The 25,187-nt window shown below is 34.1% G+C and overlaps 1 long non-coding RNA gene across 1 annotated transcript; it reads left to right on the top strand.

Annotated features, from left to right (window-relative positions):
* Positions 1–9,107: 9,107 nt before the first annotated feature.
* LOC140155145 (uncharacterized) lies at positions 9,108–12,782 on the top strand. The gene is made up of 2 exons (XR_011859346.1): positions 9,108–9,402; positions 12,089–12,782. It is a non-coding gene; the product is annotated as an uncharacterized lncRNA (long non-coding RNA).
* The last annotated feature ends 12,405 nt before the right edge of the window (positions 12,783–25,187 follow it).

Here is a 25,187-nt window from a genome sequence, read left to right on the forward strand (position 1 = left end):
TCGATGTGTTCGAGTGATTTGTCAGAACATCAAAAGAACACATCCAGAACACGTTGACTAAATTTAACTTGATGGCTGTTTCCAGAACACATCCGTAACGTATGAAAATGGATGTGTTATTGTAGAACACTATCTGAACACATTAACACATCGGTAACACAATTGGAACATACCAAGAACGTATTCTATTATCTGTTACATTTTGAACACCTTGATGTGTTCTGCATGTGTTCTTTTCTGCGTCCAAGCCTCCAATTTCTTTACAAGATAACCCTGCCGAATAATTTTTCAAACGTTGTAAGCGTGTTAAACACTGACTGCAAGAGCACTATAAAAATGTTGTCAAAGATCAAAATGTTATTGCAAATTATTTGCTGGCAAACATTGTCATCAAAATAAATTGTGAACAATGAATGACATTATGTTAGAATGTTTTGCATCAAATTTTCAAGAATGATTTCTGGATGTTATTTAAACGTTTTATACCTTTATGTAACCCAACATTTTAACGTTTTCTGTAAAATGTTTTGCGTTTGCTGCAACGATAATTCATGAAATCCTCAGGTGCACGTTGGCTTATAGCCCGATATATCAAGCTGTACCTGAATCTCTGAAGATAGCTCGATGTTGAATGTAGTTTGTCTTTAGTCTGCATTCTTAGTTGTTGAACTCTGCAGCTCCAGGTTCGGTAAATATAATGATGAATGAAGTTGTAATTATGTTTTTATTGCTATCTACTGAAGATAGCTCGCTAATGAAAATAGTCTAATATTGTTTTGTTCATTATGATTACCATCGTCTACGATGAGTTCGATAAATGAATGCATGCTTTAATGCTATCTCCTGAAGACAGTTCGATATTTGAAATTATGTTTGATCATTAATTTTGTTTATTGCTATATTCTGAAGATGTTTAAGGTATATTTGTAATTCAATGGGACTGCATGTAATGTTTTCTTATAGTATGATACCTATTAGCTTGATAACTGAAGTAATTTCCAAGGTCTCGTCTTGATTGTACTTCCATCTGAAGATAACTTCATGTTCCAAGTTAATTCGACTACACAGTGCCAGAAGTGGGTAAATGCAATAGCTGCCATATATATAGCTGCCATCATGTAAAGATTAGTACAATAAAGACTGTTTGTAAATTGCCAAATGTTCACAGGGCATCAGCTATTGTACTTGCCCACTTCTGGCACTAGCAGTAGAAATGTAAAACGAACAATGTTTATTCATTGCTATCTACTGAAGATGACACGATTTGAAATGTTTAAACAAATACCCATCTTCAAGACTGTCTAGTCTTCTAGTCTTTTGAAGATGTGTATTTTGTTTCAACATTTCAAATCGGCTATCTTCAGTAGATAGCAATGAATAAACACTATATTAGTTCATCAAATACTTTGTTCAGACTTAATGATGAAAGAATGCCCGGGATTATTTTGTTTAGCATTTTGGTTCTGTCTTCTGAGAAAGCATATTGACTCAAATTTCTGACATGTTTGAAGCGCTATAAACATAATTGGGTTTTTTTCTTTTATGCCATATCATGCTTATCAAAAATATAGAAACAGGGATACAATTTACTTTTCTTCCAATAGAAAAATGTATATCTTTTGCTAGCATTGAGGCTATGCAAAACTCACAATCTACCTCATATTTAAATGTGCATTTCAGTTACCTGAAAAGAAATTCACATTTCATGAAATCGTTGTATTCTGTCTGGTCTATAGAACTCGTTTCAGTCAAAAGCGACTGATAAAAATAATCTAAGTAAGTCAAAGTTTAACAACTTTCAAATTGAACTTGAACGTGATCATGATGTCATGCAAAGAGTGAGCAAGCACGTATACTATGCAAGAAATATCGGCAGTAAATTCCTTCGTTACCCTGGTCTCGTGATTCTACTTCTCATGCTCGGCGCGCCCGCCCGTCGCTTTACACTTCCTGCGAATAATACTGGCAAGAAAGTAGAAGCCTTTCCTGCTAACTTTTCACTGACCAAAAAGTGACCAATTCGGTACCCTTCAAAGAGTAAATCCAAGGTTTATTCTTGCATGAAACAGAAGATTTTATGTCGGCATGTTTGAATAGTGACCATCCAATGACACGGAATTAGGCTGTGGTTTTATTAAAAGTCGCCACTGTATATGATTCCAATAAAACCCATTTAACCAATAAATTAACTCTTACTAATTTTACACACTTCAAAGTATGAGAGATGTATTATTTTAAATCTATTTTTTTATTAAATGACTAATTAATTAATTCTTTCAAACGATGTGTATGGCCAACCGACAGTGACTTCATTTTTAGTCACTAAGATATTTCGTCATTGTCTGCTAAATCATACAGCATTATTTTTTTCGTTAAGTATAAGTTGTCAAAAAAGTTATTAGACAAAAAACTGGTTAGGCTATGTCTTATAGTAGATTTTTATACTTCTATCAGGCGAAATGATATAACTGTTTTTGTTGTTATTTATTTATTTATTTATTTAATTACTTACTTATTTACTTATTTATTTATTCATTCATTCATTCATTCATTCATTCATTCATTCATTCATTCATTCATTCATTCATTTATTTATTTATTTATTTATTTATTTATTTATTTATTTATTTATTTATTTATTTATTTATTTATTTATTTATTTATTTATTTATTTGCTCAATCATTCACTCGGCATACTTCTGCTTAGTTGGACTGAGTTCATATATGGAATTGTTCAGCGACTCCTTTTATCATATATCCTAAAATACAATTCCTTACTGTATAACTCTGAATTAACTATGCAAAACCTATAGTTGGAATTCGACAGCAACGCCCTGCGATTCTAAAATAGGATAAAAAACCAAGATTTGCACAGTAAGACTTGCATATTTCAAGTAAATTTGATTGTTTAATTAACAGGTCCAACTTTAAAACCATTTTGACAAGGTTGAACCAGCAATAAGCTTTCTTACCATGTCTGGTCCGAGAAGAGTGTCGTCATCTTTAAAACAAATACCAAAAAAATATCAAAGACACAAAGACACAAAGACAAACAATCAAATGAAAAAGAATACTATGAAAGAAATTATTTCATGCAAAAGACTCCTAAGAAGTTATCTTTAAATCAACTCATGATAGAACCATGATCAAATGACCATAAGCTCCCCTCAAACCATTACTTTTCAATTTCAAATCTTGCCAAATAATTTACCATACTGCTTTATTTAGCAAAGATACTGGCAAATCGGAAAACTAAACTGTAACTTTTCCTCATCTTGGCCGAGTTGCATCACCATGCGTCGTAAGCACCAGTTTCATTGGACAAAATATGTTATTTCAAAGAATAATTTGACAATCTGGCTCACGATTTAATATGAGTTGCTTATGAATATAAGCTGTGCCAGGAACCATATTTCATTATCACGATTATTACACCAAGCATGTGTTTACATTTCAAACATACATTACTTTGTACCAAATTCTCTTAACACCTCTCCATTGATACAACGATTAAAAAGGGCAGCCTGATAAATATGAAGATGCTCAACTGATAAATCATGTCGTATTTTCCCTCATGTTAATTTTGCCAGTAGAAGATGTCGGAGGATATTAGAGAATGTAATGAAGGATAATGTCAGTGTCCTAATTTGCGGCATCGCCTTTTTTCATCCCGTGTTCTGTTTTTCTTATCTACAACGCGATATACGCCATTTGCACGCCTCGGTGGTAAACTTTTCCCCGGGGGACACACCGCCTATATGACCCAATGAACCAAGAGGGTTGGATCGGGCGTGATAAATATGCCTCCAAATTTCACACTCGTTTACAGATATTAATCAATATCGAGAGTGAAGTTTTATGAGTTCTATGACTTACAGCAGTACTGATCTAAGAATACGTTTCCACACACATTTCTCTCTTTCCCTTGCTCTTAATTTCCTCTTCCATCCTCAACCTCTCCATCTCAGAATCTGTCTCTCTAGGTAATGTCTCTCTATAATGTCTCCACTGATCATTATTTAAAAGTGCCAGTTCAGTTTTATAATTTTTACATGCAACTGGAAAATGATCTGAAAAATATCATAAGACGAAGACAAACTTATAAATGCTGCATGGCTTTCAATCCTCAAACCTGTGTTACTCTGGCTTGTTTTAGAATTACAACTAACAAATCATATTTTAATACCCATTACAATTTGAAAATCGTAGAACAGGTAAGCAATCAGAGTAAACTGCGCATACCAGGCCACACTAGCTGTATTATATCATGCTGGTATCTCTGCATCTGATACTCTCGGTAGGCATGGTAGGCCGGGGAAACATGGTAAATGATAACAGGTAACATAAACACTGATGAAATAAGTAATTCGCTACACTATACAACAGCAGTAGAAGTTAATATATAATACTTCATCAAGATCAACAATATCCACTTCATCAACAGCAATATCAGCAGTTGGTTTAATAACTTGTAAGTACTCTATATCAATATATAGGCTATAAGTCCTACTTCCCCCACCAATCTTTTTTTTTAAATTCCGCGCAAGCCACGAAAACTTCGTTATTCCGCACACTCTCCGACCATCCGACAAAAAATATTGCATCTGAAGTTGTTTTTTTCCACGCAAATTATGTGTCTCAGGTTATGTGATAGCCACGTATAGAAGATTTAAATATTACTGACAATTCATCTTCAAATTATAGCCTTATTCATCGGTACGTGATGACCATTATGCCTGTGGCCAAAAGAATCACATCAAATCAAATATTTCCAAATCACAGAATACATACAGATTACAACAACCAAAGATATATGACATGGGATTTTTTTCCCGAGGGGGAGGAGGAAGTGAGAGGATGGCAATAACGCCTGGCATCTGGATTTACTTACAATTAAAAGTCATTATTGTATGCATACCATACCATATTTACAACACTACAACATATCGTCAGCCTACTTACTAATTGCCTTAGTCATTTTAGGTAATTTTGAGAACAAAGTACAAAAGATGGTTCAAGCATGCATCAGTTATACGTAATCACCCTAATTATTTCTGATTATTCCCTTTAAATTGTCTCATTATCATTTGTTCTTGTGCAAAGATTGGTGAATAAACATGTTTAAATGCATGCTTGAACCATATTTTGTACTTTGTTCTCAAAATTACAAAAAATGATTTAGGCAATTAGCGTAGCAGGCTGACGATATCTGATGAGACACTACAAGAGATATGCCTCATATAAAGTTACGCCAATGTTTGACAGATTTGAGTGTTTAAAGAGAATTGTATTCATTAAAGTGATCCGGTATTTCTAACTGCCTGGTGGGGAAAGATATACTTGATCAAGTCCGATATCAGCAGTAGGTATGGTATTTTCATCAATACCAATCTGCAGTAGGCAGCTTCTTCATTGGTAGATAGCTACCAACTTCATCAATACCGACATCATACTGCATCAATAATCCAATACCAGCATTAGATAGCTACTTCATCAATGCCAATATCAGCATTAGATAGCTACTTCATCAATACCGATATCAGCAGTAGATAGCTAATTCATCAATACCAATATCAGAAGTAGATCTAGGTACTTCATCAATACCAACATCAGCAGTAGATATCTACTTCATCAATACCAATATCTGCATTAGATAGCTACTTCATCAATACCAATATCAGCAGTAGATAGCTACTTCATCAATACCAATATCAGCATTAGATAGCTACTTCATCAATACCAATATCAGCAGTAGATAGCTACTTCATCAATACCAATATCAGCAGTAGATAGATAGCTACTTCATCAATACCAATATCAGCAGTAGATAACTACTTCATCAATACCAATATCAGCAGTAGATAGATAGCTACTTCATCAATACCAATATCAACAGTAGATAGCTACTTCATCAATACCAATATCAGCAGTAGATAGATAGCTACTTCATCAATACCAATATCAGCAGTAGATAGCTACTTTGTTTATCAATACTATATAGCTTTAGACAGATTCTTTATCTATACCGATATCAGGATAAAGACAACTATCATACCAATATCAACGATATATTAGATACATCATCAACGGCAATATCAGCAGTAGATAGCTACACTCTAATTTCTCACTATTCATTTTTCTGAATAGAATCCATTCTCATTTAACTATTCGTTTTGATATTGTTCATTTTGATTAGGTATATTATCACATTGAACCAACAATCTTATCAAAATGAATAGTTTCCTTTTTATTTTAACAAATAACTATTTAGATTGAAAAGTTCTTCTATCATATTCCCCTCGAAGAAGATAATCTATATTCAAATTTAATTTTTGGTCATTTTTGATAAGAACATAGTCATTTTTGACAAGATTGCTACTGCATTACTACGAACATCTTGCGCTTTGAACACCTGTCAAAATAAGAAATCGGTACAATGCCACAAAACACCTAATTTTAGGAACATTTTAGGCACATTTCCAGATCCCACCGAGAATTTCACACCCACCCCCCCCCCCCCCCCCCGAATACAATTATGGTGCCGCTATACTGGCTAACATCATCAACGCCAACGTCAGCCGTATAGTATGAAATAGCTGCTTTATCAATACACCAGCAGTATAATTATACATAGATATAGAACTTCATTAATTCAGCAATTATTAGATACTTCATCAATAGAATTCCGATATCAGCAGTAGACAGTTACCTCATCAATACCAACATCGCATCAGCCAGTGCAGTTAGTTCCAGTATCAGTTTCGATTTCAGCAGTAGATAGACACTTCGTTGATTCCAACATCTGCATTAGACAGTTGCTTAATTAATATCATATCATCATCATATAGCTACGTCATTAATACCAACGTTTGAAGAAGATGGCTACAGCAGAAACACCAACATCCACACCAGTTAGATAGCCACTTCATCAATACCAACATCAGCTTTAATATATTTAATATATCAGCTATAATGACTAAGAAGAAGAACAGATAGATACTCCATGAATACTAACATCCGCTAATGATAACTACTTCATCTACACCAACATCAGCAGTAGATAGCTACTTCATCAACATCAACATTAGTAGTATAGTAGATACTCTACATCATAAAATACCAACATCAGCTAAGATAGCTTCTTCGTCCACATCATCAACAATGACTTCATCAATACCAACAACAGCAGTAGACCACTTCTAACATCAGATTTTAGAACTAGATAGACACTTCGTCGATTCCAACATCTGCAGTATAGAGAGTTTCTTAATGTCGATCATATCAACAGTAGATATTGATTTCATCAGCACCAGTATAAACTATAGATAGCAACTTCATTGATACTAACATCAGCTATAATATAAATAGCTACTTCATCAATGCACATCAGCTATACATATAGCTATTTCAACAACACCAGCATCAGCTACAGATAGCTATATACACAAGCATCAACAGTAGATAAATACCAACATCAGCTATATATAGATAGCTACTGACTTCATCAATACCAACATCAGTTAAAGATAGCTATAGTTTATCAATACCAACATCAGCTATATAGATAACTACTTCATCAACACCAGCATCAGCAGCAGATAGCTACTTCATCAATACCAACATCAGTTAAAGATAGCTACTTTATCAATACCAACATCAGCTATAGATAGCTACTTCATCAACACCAGTATCAGCAGCAGACGTCAGCTAATATAGATAAAGCTACTTCATCAACATAGCCGTAGATAGCTAAATCATCAACACAAACATCAACAGTATACCTACTCATGAACACCAGCATCAGCAGTATATAGCTACTAATTTAGTCAAAATTGCGTATTTTTTTATTGACTAACTAAGCCCTATGTTATGTTAAAGCCATAGTGTACGATCTTTGAAAATGAGTTTGGTCAATTTTTTTTTTCAATCCTGATTTTTTGGCATTGTTGTAATGTTATACCTGTCCCAACTTACATCTAATTGGATTCAGTCAGATTTCTTGTATTTTAGGACAATTGAGCAATAGAGACAATAAGTCATAATTATTACTTTAAACCCCCCATAGAACAGCAAAGTTAAGCGGCTAAGATAGTAAGTGAGATTTCTTTCATTTTACCTTATTAGTTTGGCTTCAAATGACAAAACAACAGCTTGTTGACAGTTTTAAATGACAAAAAACAAACAAACATTTTTGACAGTTGTTACTAATACTATTGAGGCTTTACGATCCATCTGAATTGCATGTTTGAAACCTTCTTTAGTATATCATTAATTACATCCAAAATCATCGCGAAAAAAAAAATTAAAACCTCTCATTCTTTCAAAACGAAATAGTAAAAATGCTGATGCATGATGTGCATGTATTGTGAAAAGGCCCATTCATTGATCCCAGTAAAAGTATAAACAACTGAAAAGTGCATGTGTATAATTTGCTTTAAAAAGAAGGATACGTCATTTTGCCATTAGGTATTTTTTAGAAATTCACAATTTTGCACAAAAAAAACGAGGAAAACGGCAGTATTGACAAAGTTGAACCTAATTCAAAACATGTAGCTAATTTCTCTACTAAAGGGCATTGTGTGATACACAGTCTTATCCCCCCACTTTTCTCAAAAAAAGTTGAGATTTTTATACCACTGGAAACCTCTGGCTACATAATGTTTATGTACCAAAAATTTCTTTCAGATTATTCGTTTAGCAAAATATCGTCAAATTTGAATTTCATTCTGGTATACCAGAACGAAATTACAACAGTGGCCTAGGCGCAGTGTAATGCACATAATCATGCAAAACTCGCAAACACAAAATCGAAATCAACTGAAATTTTGGGAATAGCGTTTAATTAAGCGAAGTCGAATTAAAACCAAATTGTCAATGGGGAGAAAATTTTTGGCCAGGCGTATAAATGGTTTTTTTTTTACCCTTGTGTATAATATGGATTAAGCCGTTGATCCACTTGGAGGTATGCACATCAGTGATTCCAGATATGCGTTCACCTATGTTAAAACAGGTGCAGGGTTATTGAATGCATTCATAATGGTTTTGTTAAAGGTTTTGTTGTTGCTATGATACAACCAATCACTTGGCATAATTGTAGCTGGCAAATGCAAATGGGTTTTGACTCACATCATGTTTTATCATCGAGAGATCAACGTCTACTGAAAAAAAAGGTTAAAGCATCTATGGTTAAATAGCTGCATGTCAATATAAAACAGTGACATGTTAATGCTTGCATTCGCTCTATGGCAATGTATAGCAATCTACCAACAGGATAAACAAAATGGCAACAGTAAAACAATCAGGGTGTGATTGTAACATAGATCGTGATTGTGCAGGACGGTGCGTCATCATGGTGGAATCTTTGTCTTTCGGCGGTATGGAAGGGACAATGTACTTGAGTAGGCAAGTTATGATTAATATGTTAATTATACGATGAAATAATAATGATAATAATAAATAACAGAAATAGCACTAACGAGGATCAATATGAAGGACAGCGATTAATTAATTTAATACATGTAGCGAAAAGATTACGCAACTATACGTATCCCTTATCTCTTGAAATTTTATTAAATGTAAGCCTACATGCATAGGCCTACACATATAACATCTATAAGCCCCGCTATAAGCAGTGCCAAGAAATGAGTGCGTAAGGCATAAGATAAGGTGTGTTTTAAAACATTAAATAGTGCCAGCGTGGGCATTTCAGTGATCGAATAATTATGAACAATGCAGTTAAATAGATTAAGTTCAAACATGCTTAATACACATGAGCACAGTCATGGTAATTAAGGCGGAGGGCAAGTAGTATGACCTATATAGTAGGCTAGTAATTATGGTAGGCAATAAGTACAAGGATAACTAGCGGGGAACAATATTAATCAAGCAACAAATGGTAGGGTCAAGGAGGTTACACTAAATTCATGGTTCTATAGACTTTCTATTACTAATGAAAAACAGAATAAGAAGAAAGAAAAACTATTGTTTATCAAGAGAGATAGACCAGCTCTATGTAATGGCAGAGTCTTGATCTTATCAAGTAATGAAGGGAAAACAATCTGACAAATAGGGATGGTCACTTAAGTCACAAATAAGGAAAATGGAAGTATAAGTAATAGGTCTAATATAAATATAAAAAATAATAAGCAGATACAGTAATAGCAAAATGAAACCCCAATTGTAAGGGTAATGATATATATAATATAGATATGCAGTAAAATATAAAAACGGGAAGTAAAGAAGGCCAACAAGAAAAAATATCTTATTTTCTGGAGGTAAACAAATTGGGATGGTCACTTAGATCACAAATAAGGAAAATGAAGTTTAAGTACTGTGGAAATATAAAAATAATAAGCATACCAGATACAGTAATAGCATCTAGTAGATTAAAATGAAACACATTTTGTAAGGGTAATGATAGATACAATATAGATATGCAGTAAAATATATAAATAGTCCTTCAAGAACATAAATTAGTAACAAGGTAGAAATGACCGATTAGTGGATCTGCATTATGCAATTTAATACAACTATATCAAAGAATACATACAGGTAATATAGTGCAAGAAGAAAAAATAAATACAAAATAAATGGAATTGAGTATATTAGGCCTTAGGCCTAATATTAAAAAATTATAAATTACATGCGTTTAAGGGTAGACGAGGTATTGTTGGTCGAAGCAATCTAAAAATCGATTTTCATTATCTAGATCAATATATTATTGAAAGTTAACACCTTGATGTTTTGCAAAGTTCTACAAAGCGTATACTTTGCAAACTTGCTTAATTTATTGTTGTTAATGAGCTATGTACGTTTTACAAAAGTGTTGTTGTTTCAGCCCTCTTTACAACGTAACTCAAGAACCGCAGCACCTATTATAAAAGTATATCTGTGATATTTTGATTCTTCTACACGCTCGCTATGAATTGAGCAATGCAGTTTTTGCCAAAGCTCACAACCATTCATAAGATACTGTGAACTACCAAATCACAACAGTTTAAAATAATTAATAACCTTAAAGAGATTCTTTTGGGGGGTTGTCAATTAATACGAGTTATATTATTGAATTCGTGCATTCGCACAACTCCAGCGATGGTTTAGGACGTTTGTAGTGCAAGTATCGGGTAAAGCGCGAGAGGCTTGGTTAAAAAGAATGATAAAAACAAAAATTGTCTGGTACAATTGTAAAATTTGAGAACCCTTAAATGCTTATTACAGTGTGTAGCAAATACCCTGGCTGATAATATGGAACATAGGCATATCAGAATATTGTAGTTGGCATGTATATAAAGAAATTCTTTCGGGTGGTTGTCAAATTAATACCAGTTATACTCCATCGATGGTTAGGACGTTTGGAGTGCAAGAACGAGAGGCCTAGTTAAAAAGAATGAAAAAAAACAAAAACAAAAAACTGACTTGTGCAAATGTAAAATCTGAGAACCCTTATGCTTATTACAGGGTTAGCAAAAGCTAGCAAATACCTTAGGTACTGGCTAATAGTGCGGAACATAGGCAGACCACATGGCATATTCGTACAGGCAAGAAATATTTTTTTGAGTATAGGCCTACACTAAAAAGCCGAACTATTATGTATATAGGCATTCATGTTTGTAGGTGGTATTTATAAAGTATGCGGACACATCAAATATGGTTAAGAGGTATATGTATGTAGGCAACGGGCAAGGAATACATGATTATACAAAATAGATGAGAAAGTACGGGGAGCAGTTATATGAGGAAGCCACTAATTGCATAGTGCGTTGTGATGTTAGCCACCATTTTCATTATAGTTAAACAGCTAATGTAGTAAGAGAACAAAACAAGCCTAAGTTGAAAGGGCAAAGGTCACGTTCGCGAATTCACATGCATACAATGAGCTACAATGTCAAACAATTTTATAACAAATAGGCGTTTTAAAAATAAAAACAAAGGAGTAGGCCTATAGTTATAATTTACAGACGTCTATAAAAGAAACATGGCAGAACAGACACCAACAGACAAATCATATCTGCATATCATAAAACAGTAGTATAAGACATACAGTGTATAGCATCAGTTGTCTCTTGCTGTGTATTTTGTTTCATTTCAGAAATTCATAGTGTTGATGTTGTGGAATTAGCATAGGCCACTTGTGAACATTACGAACATGAACAATATCGTGTGGGACATGGCAAAATGTGTAGGGGACATCATGCATGGTATAAAGTTCAGTCTACAACAAGCGACAATTGGCGGTACTTCACAAGGCGAAGTTCCTGAGCTCATGGAAATTAAAAACAAATTCACGCAGGAACGTGTGGACATGCATGAACACATGGATATATATCGATTCGTTATCTAAATCAATATGTCATGGAAAAATAAAACGTTGATGTTTTGCAAAGTTAATTCTACAAATTATATACCGTGAGAACGTCAGCTTTAAAACGTGTTGGATTATTGTATTGTTGTTAAGGAGTTGGTACCTCCACACTTCTTACAAAAGTGTTGTTGTTTCAGCGTTTGTTACAACATAATTCAAGAACCACATGACCTATGTGTATCTGTGATATTTAAATTCTTCTACACACTTGCTATGAAAGGATGAAGGCAATTTCGGCAAAAGCTCACCACCAATTGCAAGCTAGGTGCTGTGAACTACCAAATCGCAAGGACCGGATGTGCGAACGTTTCTCACATGTGCAGGAATTATTACGTGTTTAGGTGAACGATGTTGTAAACCAGAGAAAACCGTTAAAATCGATGCACAGTCGATTACAATATTAATAGTCGCATCACCGCATCATCAACATATTTGTCAGGGGTGTGACAGCATGGAATTGGCATTTGATGAAAGCTCAGATGAAAACAAAAAACAATGCAAGTAGTTTGTAGTCACAAAACAAAGTCAAGCAAACTTTATTGGAAACGGGATGATCATCACTAGAGCTAAACAGTAAACAATGACCAAAAAAGGACAATGAACTACAAGTATACAGTACAGGATTAAGCAGTCTAACACTGCAAAAAAAAGTGTTCAACATTAGAACACCACCTGTGCAAAATTTAACACACTGTATTCAATTTCATAATGCTTGGTGTTCGTAACCATAATGCTTAGTGTTCATAACATAACGTCAGAGGAAACTTTTAAACACATAGTGTTTGAAGTGTTCAGCATTAGAACACCACCTGTTCAAATGTTGACATACTGTATTCAATTTCAGAATGCTTAGTGTTCGTAACATAATGTCAGAGGTAACTTTTAACACATAGTGTTTGAAATGTTCAGCATTAGAACACCACCTGTTCAAATTCGACATATAGGCCTATTTGACATACTGCATTCAATTTTGTAATGCTTAGTGTTCGTAACATAACGTCAGAGGGAAATTTTAAACACATAGTGTTTGATCATTCACTAAATGTTCATAAAATGAACACTGTATGTTTAATCTACAATTTTCACAACACTATTATAGGCATAGCATAAAATGCTCGCCTGATTGTAAAACCATTTTTATAATTGGTTACTATTATTTATGGAGATCATCAGTTGTTCTCATTTTATTTTACACAGGCCTGCAGCTTGAATGAAAGAACATTGAACATTTTGCGGTTTATAGATAAATACCTGATAATAGGCCTATAGGGGTAGGCTTACGTCGAATGTTGAAATTTAGGCCTATACCGTACACTCCAAATAACTCTGGGTGCACGCCCATAAAATCGTGTTGTAGGCCTACAGCTCCAGGTGTTCACAACTTTTACACTGAATGAACATGTAATGTGTTCGTTTTGAACACTGTATGTATGTAGGCTATATTTACCACGTGCTGGGCCACGCATGCGTCGTTGCACCGTATAGAACAGACGATGTCATCGGAGTGAGAAACCGCGATTTGGACGGGGATTTGGAGGTGAGATTTTACCCACAAAATACCATTTTATTTAAAAACAAATATATCGAACGTGTTCTCCACATATCATAGAACAACGAGACTAAAAATGTAAATTTCATCGTTTTTGTATTGCGTGGTTTTAGTGCATTTTAATGAATGCGCAGTAAGCTTATCAATCATGACCATGCAATAGTCACATGGTCAGACAGTGTGCAAATCTGCAATTTGATATAGGCCTAATGTGAATTATACTGTAGGCCTAAACCTCTGACGAGTGTGTCTTACAACTGGTCAGTATGCGGGTCGATTTCATGCCATGGCATGCCTGATGGAATAGATGTAATTGCGATGTTGCACTAGTCAAACATGCATAGGGCCTAGGCCTAGCCCTAGGTTTGCTGTAATTTACTACTGAGTCTGTTGTTACAATTACATTTCGGACAAAGGATGTACGTTTATACATTGACCCATTGTAATTTGCTTTGTGTAGCCGTATTGCATCCCTTTTTGTAACACTTATTGAACATATCTAGGCCTAAGTGTCATATGTTCCAGACTAGAACACTAAGTGTATGACACTTGTGAACACAACTCAGTGTTCAAAGACACAAGTGTTCTAAATGATTAGAACACAAGTGTTCTAAAGCTGAACACATTTGATTTTGAACATGTAAATGTGTTCTTAAAGTGTTACATGGCATTGAACATGTAAATGTGTTAGGATTTGGAACACTTTGTGTTCAAAGTTTTAACATTAGGTGTTCAAAACATGAACACACCATGTTCACAAAATGACGACAATATGTTAACATCAAGTGTTCAAAAGGTGAACACACGTGTTCACAAATTATACTGTTGTGTTAAAGTCTGGAACACTTGGTGTTCACAATCAGTACACTTTTATATGTTCAATAAGTGTTACAATTTTTAGTGTTCTAATTCAGAACACTTTTTTTTGCAGTGAAGATACATTTAATTTGGTTCCTTGGGGACACAAATTGAAATTTAATTCCTGAAATGCATAATAAAGCAAGTTGGTAACATAATTGATATAACACTCTTGCTATGAACCTCACAGTTGGCAAAGGCGAAATGATAAAACAAGTTCATAAAAGAAAAATTGTATATATATCCTGTATGAAAATCCTTTGTAAATATTGAAACGATACACGCTGCAATTGGAAGGTTTTCCTGCTTTTATCCCACGAAGGTTTTGATTAGGTTTTTCTACGTTCCAATTGCATCTATTCGGTATCAGTGACAGTATGAAATCCAAATGATTGATATGGGAATTTGTGTTTGATATGTATGATTCAAAATATGTGTTCATTTTATTCAACATTTATTTGAAAACCGTTACATGTAAGAAATAAAATATACGGTAAAGCATTTAGCCACTTCAATGCTTAAAATCAGTTCTCGAGGTGCTAATCGCTTTAAAACCCAAAAGTAATTTGGGCAATTATGTTGGCCAATCGTGTGCCACTCTAAAATCACAATCATCAACTCAAGCTCCACAAGTGAAATAATTCTTTATCCTATAAAGCCGAATAGCTCCAGCTAACTTCATGCTACATTTTCCATGTTGCATCCAGGAGCATTGAATCATTGAAATTGAAAAAAAAGGGGCGGGTGTTAAGCAAGTTCCTTTTGAAATAAAGGAACTTGTTTGGCAGTTATTTTTCGGCTTTCAATGATATTCTGCATTAATTATATGCATTTATGACAAATCATGGCAAATGACATGGTCATTATTTGAAATCGAATATATTTTCAATAGTAACTACATGTAACCTTTAATACATGTGTGTAAGTATGGAATTGGGTGTTATAAAATACGCACGATAAGAATTCCAAATGGGATGGCCTTTCAATTTTTAAATTGAAATTAAAATGCGCGTGATTGTTTTGTCTGCGTTTTGGGATCTTTTTGGGCTCAATTACAGCGCTGATTATGTTTGTCACGGCTTTTAGGCTTTTACTCCATAGGATATTGGTGCCAATTAGCGCAGATTATGTTCATGTTGCGTCAGGTTGGGTACTTTCCATGGAGTTGGAAATATGGTGCCAAGTAGTGCGGATTATGTATGTGATACATTATGTAAGAATCAAATATTCTATATATGAATGATAATAACGTCATAAAGAAATATTGTGCCTTTAAATATGCGCAGATTATGGTATTGTCTGGTGTAGGGGCATTTTTCTTTGGTATGAGATACTTAAGAAATCCCATAGCGGATATTCTTTATAAATAAACCAAATGAACCCTCGGTTGGTATAGAACATGACCACCACAAAAGTGTTGTCTCCCATGTTTGTTGTTTTGAGTTCATTGACAATAGCGTTTAATTAAGCGAAGTCGAATTAAAACCAAATTGTCAATGGGGAGAAAAATTTTGGCCAGGCGTATAAATGGTTTTTTTTTTTTACCCTTGTGTATAATATGGATTAAGCCGTTGATCCACTTGGAGGTATGCACATCAGTGATTCCAGATATGCGTTCACCTATGTTAAAACAGGTGCAGGGTTATTGAATGCATTCATAATGGTTTTGTTAAAGGTTTTGTTGTTGCTATGATACAACCAATCACTTGGCATAATTGTAGCTGGCAAATGCAAATGGGTTTTTGACTCACATCATGTTTTATCATCGAGAGATCAACGTCTACTGAAAAACCCACCCTCCACGCCCAATAAATGTATATGTTAAGTGAAAGTGAAGTAACAGTGAGTCATGTATAAGTTTACATGTTTTAGCGGAAAGTAAGTAAGAATAATCAATTGGTTTTAAGTTTTACGTAACTTTGAAAACATGTTTAATGCTAAATTATGCGGTTTAAATTAACACGAGCATTAAATGTTTTATCAGAGCGTTAAACGTTTTCAAGGTAATCATTTGAAACAGAAATATCATAATAAATGTCAAATGTTCACTTCCAATTCATGCATAACAATATAAGAATTGAAGTAAATATAATCAAGCCTTGCAGGCTTAATTGAAGTTCATTTAATGGCTTAACATGATTAATAAAACAGGTTATCATAACAAGTGGGGACACGGATAAGATAATAACTCGCAAGTCAGCAAGTGATTATAGTTGTGAATTCAAGTTTAAGTCTAAAAGCTTTCAATTGTATATACAGAAATATCACAATGAATGTCAAATGTTCACAATATGAGGTAACTTCGAATTCAGGCATAACATAAGAATTGAAGTAATATTATCAAGCCTTTGCAGGCTTAATTGAAATTAATTAAATGGCTTATGTTTAATAAAACATGTTTATCATAACAAGTGGGGACACAGATAAGATAATAACTTGCAAGTCAGCAAGTGATTATAATTTTGTATTCAAGTTCAAGTCTAAAAGCTTTCAATTGTATATACTTGAGCCTTAAACACTGCATAGAGCGGTCGTGTTAAACTAAGATGTCTCCCAGCGCAAAACACTGGAGAAAAATGGTTCACAAAGGAAATGAGAACCAGCTGTATAGAAATAAAGTAATAAGTCAACAAGTTCAAAATAAGTTTGATATGACTTTGAATTCATAGCAAATTCTAAAGTCTGAAAATATGTAAGCTAAATAATTCCACAAAAAAGAATCTTTCTGTTGGTGTCAAGTAGGCACTTTATCATAAAATCAAAAAGTAGCCAAAGTTAAAGAAAAAGCACTTTACCACTGTCTACCTTGTTTACTGCATAATCAAAAAACAAAACAAGTCAAAAATGGTTGTTGAAGTTAAAGACATAAGCCTGGTACATGTATGTCAACAGTTTCCTAGTCATTGTGGTAAATAAATACATGAAATGATTGAAGCAAAACTTTTCATGTCTATAAAAGAAGACGCATACGTGCAGTTATTTTTCGGCTTTCAATGATATTCTGCATTAATTATATGCATTTATGACAAATCATGGCAAATGACATGGTCATTATTTGAAATCGAATATATTTTCAATAGTAACTACATGTAACCTTTAATACATGTGTGTAAGTATGGAATTGGGTGTTATAAAATACGCACGATAAGAATTCCAAATGGGATGGCCTTTCAATTTTTAACTTGAAATTAAAATGCGCGTGATTGTTTTGTCTGCGTTTTGGGATCTTTTGGGCTCAATTACAGCGCTGATTATGTTTGTCACGGCTTTTAGGCTTTTACTCCATAGGATATTGGTGCCAATTAGCGCAGATTATGTTCATGTTGCGTCAGGTTGGGTACTTTCCATGGAGTTGGAAATATGGTGCCAAGTAGTGCGGATTATGTATGTGATACATTATGTAAGAATCAAATATTCTATATATGAATGATAATAACGTCATAAAGAAATATTGTGCCTTTAAATATGCGCAGATTATGGTATTGTCTGGTGTAGGGGCATTTTTCTTTGGTATGAGATACTTAAAGAAATCCCATAGCGGATATTCTTTATAAATAAACCAAATGATCTCTCGGTTGGTATAGAACATGACCACCAAAAAAGTGTTGTCTCCCATGTTTGTTGTTTTTGAGTTCATTGACAATAAGCTTTTTGTGGATATCTACTGAAAATGTCATAAAAAGAGGATGCTAGGATCACGAAATCCTCCTTCAAGTGAGAAATGATTACATATTCTTATAAAATGTCTTTAATGCATAGCTTTCGGCTATGTTAGCACATCTATAACACTAGCAAATGTGCCAAAATCTGAATTTTGATGATTTTTAGATGAGCAAATCACTGAATATGCCTTCAAATGCTCTAGCGGAAACTGTATTTGGTGTAAATAGTTTACTGTAAATTATCTAGGCTGTTCCAGACATCGACATAGGACATGACCATTTCCATGACTTCAATGCATGTTTATTTCAAAAGCCAGGCTCTGATGGACAAGGTGGCATAAGCACGTTTTGATGCGCGACGTTGTACATGTTATACCCAATTAACACCAGATAAAATTCACCCAAAAACGTATAAACATCACTCAAAACATAAGCATTTTTTTGTTTTAAAATAATATCTGGGGCAAATACACACAACGGGTTCTTGCAACTCAAAAACTTATATAACAATTTTATTAGACTATTGGTAAGCGACCCATTTTAATACTTTTATAGATATTTGAGTTGGCAGTAAAATTGACTAACCATAATAATTGAGTTGAAACCTGGCGTTAAAACTATACGGCCCTACTTTGCGCGGGAATTGTTAGAGACGCGGTAGAGAACTTACAACCTATTGAGCGAGTTTGCTCTGTGGATTAAACGATGTTCGATCATGCAGTATAGCCTATATTCTTTTGCCGAAAAAATATGAATTAACATGGTGAGTCGGTATACCTTTGAGAGTATTGAATTAGGCATGCCGCCGCCAATTACATAAATTAGCTCTAATTATTATCGAGCTACTCCGCATACAATCGTTGTCATAGAAATGGCATAAAACAGGCGGGAAATAGGAGGTACTAAATACTAAAAGGCCAATTCTTTATTGATGTACGATATGGATATCGGTTACCATCAATACAATGTTTACTGTGATACAGACCTACATCCTACATACCATCAAAATATCGGCAATTTCCTCGTACACAAGACACAATATGCCGACGGAATTGAAGCGTGTTTATTCCGTTTAGACAGCCTTTCTGACATGAAATGATGATATAAATACAATCTGACCAGTAATCATGGTAATGAATGGATGGGGCAACTTCGCTATTCTTGTAACCATTGGTAACGACTTAACTCAAATGGCTCGATTCGAAATTTAGGACTCGCAACTCAACTCGAATTTGAAATTCCAAATGACTCGGACTCGAACTTTTGGAGTAGGATTCGAGTCCCATTTCCAATTCACTTGATGCAACTCCAGACTCGGACACCGTGACTCGACTCGAATTGAGCGCATGTATGAAATAAAAAATAGAACAATATGATTAACATTGTATTCAGTTTTTGTCATTAATGTTAGAAAGTATTATAATCAACTTCCAGCACATTGTAGTTTGGTTGTCTTTGTGTATGGTTCACAACCGTACTGTACATTTAATTCATTCTTACTCACGACTTCAGAAGTACAACACAATTATACTCTAACTTTGTACTATTAATTTTTTGAATATAATCCCTGCTCATTTATTATGTTAAGAATCATTTCCCGGGATGTATTTATTCTAATAATTGACAAGATCGCCATTTCTAAATGACAAGACAATCTTATCAAATAATTTTGATGAGAATATGCGAGTCATTTTGAAGAGAAATCTGTGTCCTATCTGATAACTTCCCTTGTCATATTTGACAAGTTTCAATTAAAAATTAATAGATCGTTTTAAGAGTGTACTTTTTGGAATAAAACATATATTGTCACCCCTGTTTGGACAAATGAAACAAAAAGCTACTAATCCTTTAGTTAGTTCTATTGGCGAAAGTCATTTGACCAATTTGCGTTTTTAGATTGTTTTTCGGATGCTGTGGTAACAAAACCCAAAGAGTAATTTCAGGTTATGCATTAAAGTTTTGGAAAAGCATTAAGAAAAATGATTCGGACTCGAGTTTCAAATCCCAAATGACCCGACTCAACACTGAAATGACTGAACTCTTCTCGAGACTCGAAAATTATTAAAATATTTTTAAAATAACTGCATCCTACACGCTTCCATTCAAATTTTTGGTCGATCTGACGCTTAAAATTGTACATCCACATTCCACCAGTTATAGGTATAGATATCCTGCAGGGCTAGGGTTGTTAAGCTACTATCAAGAGCGCCCTCACATAATTGGAATCGTTATTTGCTGTGTTTTACTGACATTGCAAACTAGCTCACATCATCGGTATGTAAAATACTATCAATAATAGCATAATTATCAATATAGCATATTAATCGGGACAAAAATTTGGCATTTTTATAGTTCTTTGTTATTTCATATATTTACAACAATAACCATATCAACTGATCTGGGCTGAACTTACCAACGTAACTTGAAACATCTTCATTTTGCTATCTACGGTAGATAGCCAAATGAAATGTATCGGCACATAGGTTCTTCGTCATCAGCATATCGCAAAATCAGACTCCAAATGTTGCATTTGATGCCCATCATAATGATTTGTTATCTTTACTGAGAATTCGAGGCCTGGTGTCACCATCAAAATGAAAAGCGGCCCATAGTAGAAACATAGTATTAAATCAGTTTAACCAAATAAAATTCACAAAAAAAGATAAAATGCCCAAAATCAAAAGAACAAAGATTGAATTATAAAACACAAGAAGCAATATGAGACACAGGCCTATTCATCAACATAATCATGATATTGAGCATATTTAAGTTACTTCGTATCGACCATCATGACGATACCGATATGAGACATTGCTTCACTAAAGCATCAAAAGCGAATAACACCAATCGCCACCTTTATAGTGTTCGCTTAGTAAGCCTAACCCCATCCCTATAATTTCAAAATCAAGCCCCTAATCTTACCTACTCTTAATCCTAATCAGTACAACCCTAAAATCTAACCCTACGGTTACTATGAGATGACCCGTGGAGATGACGGCCGTATCAGCACGATCACGTGATTATAGGCATAGGTGTTAGGCCTAACATGTCAAAAGACACTGGCTTATGCCTACTCGATCAGATGTTAATTTCATTCAAAGTTTTGTAAATTTGATCAATTGAAAAGAAACTGCTCTTACCGAGCCGTGTTTAACAACGTTCCTATGTACATAATGAGCAAACATCTTTACATCAATTAAATCATTACGCAATTAATTAAAGAAAAACTATACAGGCGACACGTGTGATGACCTTGAAACGGTCAGTCACATGGCTAAAGCTAAATGTAGCCATAACCATTGATAACATACATGACAAAGGAAATAAGTTTGCCAGAGATATCATAGCACTAAATAGAAAATGAGTAATCAATAACAAATATCAAACGAGAAAACAAAGCTCAAATATAATTTTAATTATATTAAAATATTTTCAGTTGTTGTCTCTTTGTCAAGTTGTCAGGAAAACACAATTTTAAGGGTGATTTATAAAAAAAAAACGCTTCGTCTTGGCACACATGAGTGATTCGACACTCGGGTATTGAGTTTGACGTATCCAATTTGGACCCAAAAATCGCTGCCCAAATACCGTTAGTTAGTCTGTCTTATCTAAGTTTGATACCATGTAGGAGAAGTTTAGGCGTATCGGGCAAAAGAAATTGCATAATCGTCCCAATGACCTGCTGAAATTACGTAACTGAGACAAATGTTCGCGAAACATGCGAAAATAATTTTGCTAAAATGGGCCAAAACCTTAGCCCTTATCAAAAATAAATCTTGATATTTAATTAACGCATCATATGTAAATGGAGATATACAAAAAAAATTTCATTCAAAGTTTTGTAAATTTGATCAATTGAAAAGAAACTGCTCTTACCGAGCCGTGTTTAACAACGTTCCTATGTACATAATGAGCAAACATCTTTACATCAATTAAATCATTACGCAATTAATTAAAGAAAAACTATACAGGCGACACGTGTGATGACCTTGAAACGGTCAGTCACATGGCTAAAGCTAAATGTAGCCATAACCATTGATAACATACATGACAAAGGAAATAAGTTTGCCAGAGATATCATAGCACTAAATAGAAAATGAGTAATCAATAACAAATATCAAACGAGAAAACAAAGCTCAAATATAATTTTAATTATATTAAAATATTTTCAGTTGTTGTCAAGTTGTCAGGAAAACACAATTTTAAGGGTGATTTATAAAAAAACGCTTCGTCTTGGCACACATGAGTGATTCGACACTCGGGTATTGAGTTTGACGTATCCAATTTGGACCCAAATATCGCTGCCCAAATACCGTTAGTTAGTCTGTCTTATCTAAGTTTGATACCATGTAGGAGAAGTTTAGGCGTATCGGGCAAAAGAAATTGCATAATCGTCCCAATGACCTGCTGAAATTACGTAACTGAGACAAATGTTCGCGAAACATGCGAAAATAATTTTGCTAAAATGGGCCAAAACCTTAGCCCTTATCAAAAATAAATCTTGATATTTAATTAACGCATCATATGTAAATGGAGATATACAAAAAAAATTGAAAAATGATTCAAAAACCGAATCGAGCCTTCCCAGCATTGTCAAAGAATAAGCTGCTACTTACGTAGGTAGAAATGGTTTATAATAGCACGTGATGGTTGTATAAGCTTTAAAAAATGGTTTTCAATTAAATTCATCATTACAAACCCATATTTTGTAAATTATTAAAGAGCACTTAGTTATATTAATATACTATGTATTGCTGATAAAATTGAATCAATTATAATTACATTTTGTGTATGTATTGTATTATATAATGGAAAAAAATTCTTTCTTTCGTCTTGTTCTTATTGTGGCGCGTGTATTCGGTCAGTCTAACATCATGTTTAAACCAACATTGCTGAAAAAGGCGGGATACTTTTAAATCAAGGAAAATTGCCGGCGCTTTTGAACTCTCTATATTGTGCTTTATTGATATTTTGTCATGAAACAGAATGCTATTGAAATGGGGAGCGTAATAATAATTATTCACGACACATTGGGTGGGTATATTTGCGCTATTTGGTTTCCCCGGGCTGTACGTACTTTTTAATCATTAAAAACCTATATTTGCAGCAAATACAGGGGACTACTATATGATATCAAATGATTCAAATCAATTACGGTAGAATCAGGGGTGCTTTGAAAATCGAATCTCAAGGCCGTTCGTTCTCCGTGCGACTGCATATGTTATTTTGTTAACATATATGCTTTGTAAATGACTAAAAATGGACTTTGAACGGTTATGCGTGATGTGCAGATATTCGGAACAATTCGATGATTTTCCTTTCGACTCATCTGTCATATCTGTCATGCGGAAATATTGTTGGTGTTTGGAGGGAGGGCGGTAAGATAATTATCGCACCCACATGTTTTATTGAATCACATGTGTGACAGAATTTGATGAAATTATACAAATTTGATTGATTTTGTCGTTCAAATCGTGTCACATGCGAATCTCATGCGTATACGGATATGTTTTTCTCTCAAATCCCGTGATACATGCATGGCATAATTATGACGAGAGAGAGACGAAAACCCCGTATATTGACGAAACAAACATATTTGTTTAATTACATTGATGCTTATTACTTCTTGTTTATAGTTACTTCATCAATAACAATAGATCGACACTTATTCAACACAAATATTTTTCATCCGAGGCTATAATTGCTTCTTCAATTATAATATCAGTATTAGGTATTAAAATTGCCCTGTTAAAATACAAACACAGCAAATTTGACTAATTCACGGTGTAAGTTGGAATATGCGTAAACGAAAACCTTAATATACATGATATACCAAAAGAACTAACCAATTTTATATAATAAGATCGTACATTATGACTTTAACATCAATATCATCCAAAGTAATAAACTTATTCGTCCCTATAATGTTGCTACTCCATCAACAGCGCTTAATAACCGTATATCAGTAACAATATCAGCAGTAGATACGGGTATACAATTAATATACTCCGTCAAAAGCAGTTTAGCAATATGAAAAAATTTAAAAGACCTAACCAAGATCAGCTAACTACTTCATCAACATTGATGGAATGTCAGTACCCGGTGGATACCTTTATTCAACATCAATATTATCATTACAATTTGAACTGTGTCTTATGTTTAAGTCTATATGCATCATTATAGCAATGTATGTTGTACCTGCGTAGCGCACTATTAGTATTATTTTTTTGTTATTTTTATCATTAAATGCTGGCATCAGCAGTCGATGGCTACTTCATCATTAACAATATCAGCAGTAGAGAGTTACTAATACTGGCATCAGCAGTCAATGGATACATCATCAATAATGTCAGCAGCAGATATATACTAATGCTAGCATCATCAATCGATGCTTACTTCATCAATAGCAACATCAGCAGTAGATAGTTATTAATGCTGGCATCAGCAGTCGATGGTTACTTCATCAATAACAACATCATCAATAACAACATCAGTCGATGGACACTTCATCAATAACAACATCAGCAGTAGATAGTTACTTATGCTGACATCAACAGTCTATAGTTACTTCATCAATAACAATGTCAGCAGCAGATATATACTAATGCTAATATTACTTCATCAATAGCAACATCAGCAGTAGATAGTTATTAATGCTGGCATCAGCAGTCGATGGTTACTTCATCAATAACAATATCAGCAGTAGATAGTTATTAATGCTGGCATCAGCACTCTTCATCAATAACATCATCATCAG

This window comes from Amphiura filiformis, chromosome 6, assembly GCF_039555335.1.
Source record: "Amphiura filiformis chromosome 6, Afil_fr2py, whole genome shotgun sequence".
In the NCBI taxonomy this organism is placed as follows: domain Eukaryota; kingdom Metazoa; phylum Echinodermata; class Ophiuroidea; order Amphilepidida; family Amphiuridae; genus Amphiura; species Amphiura filiformis.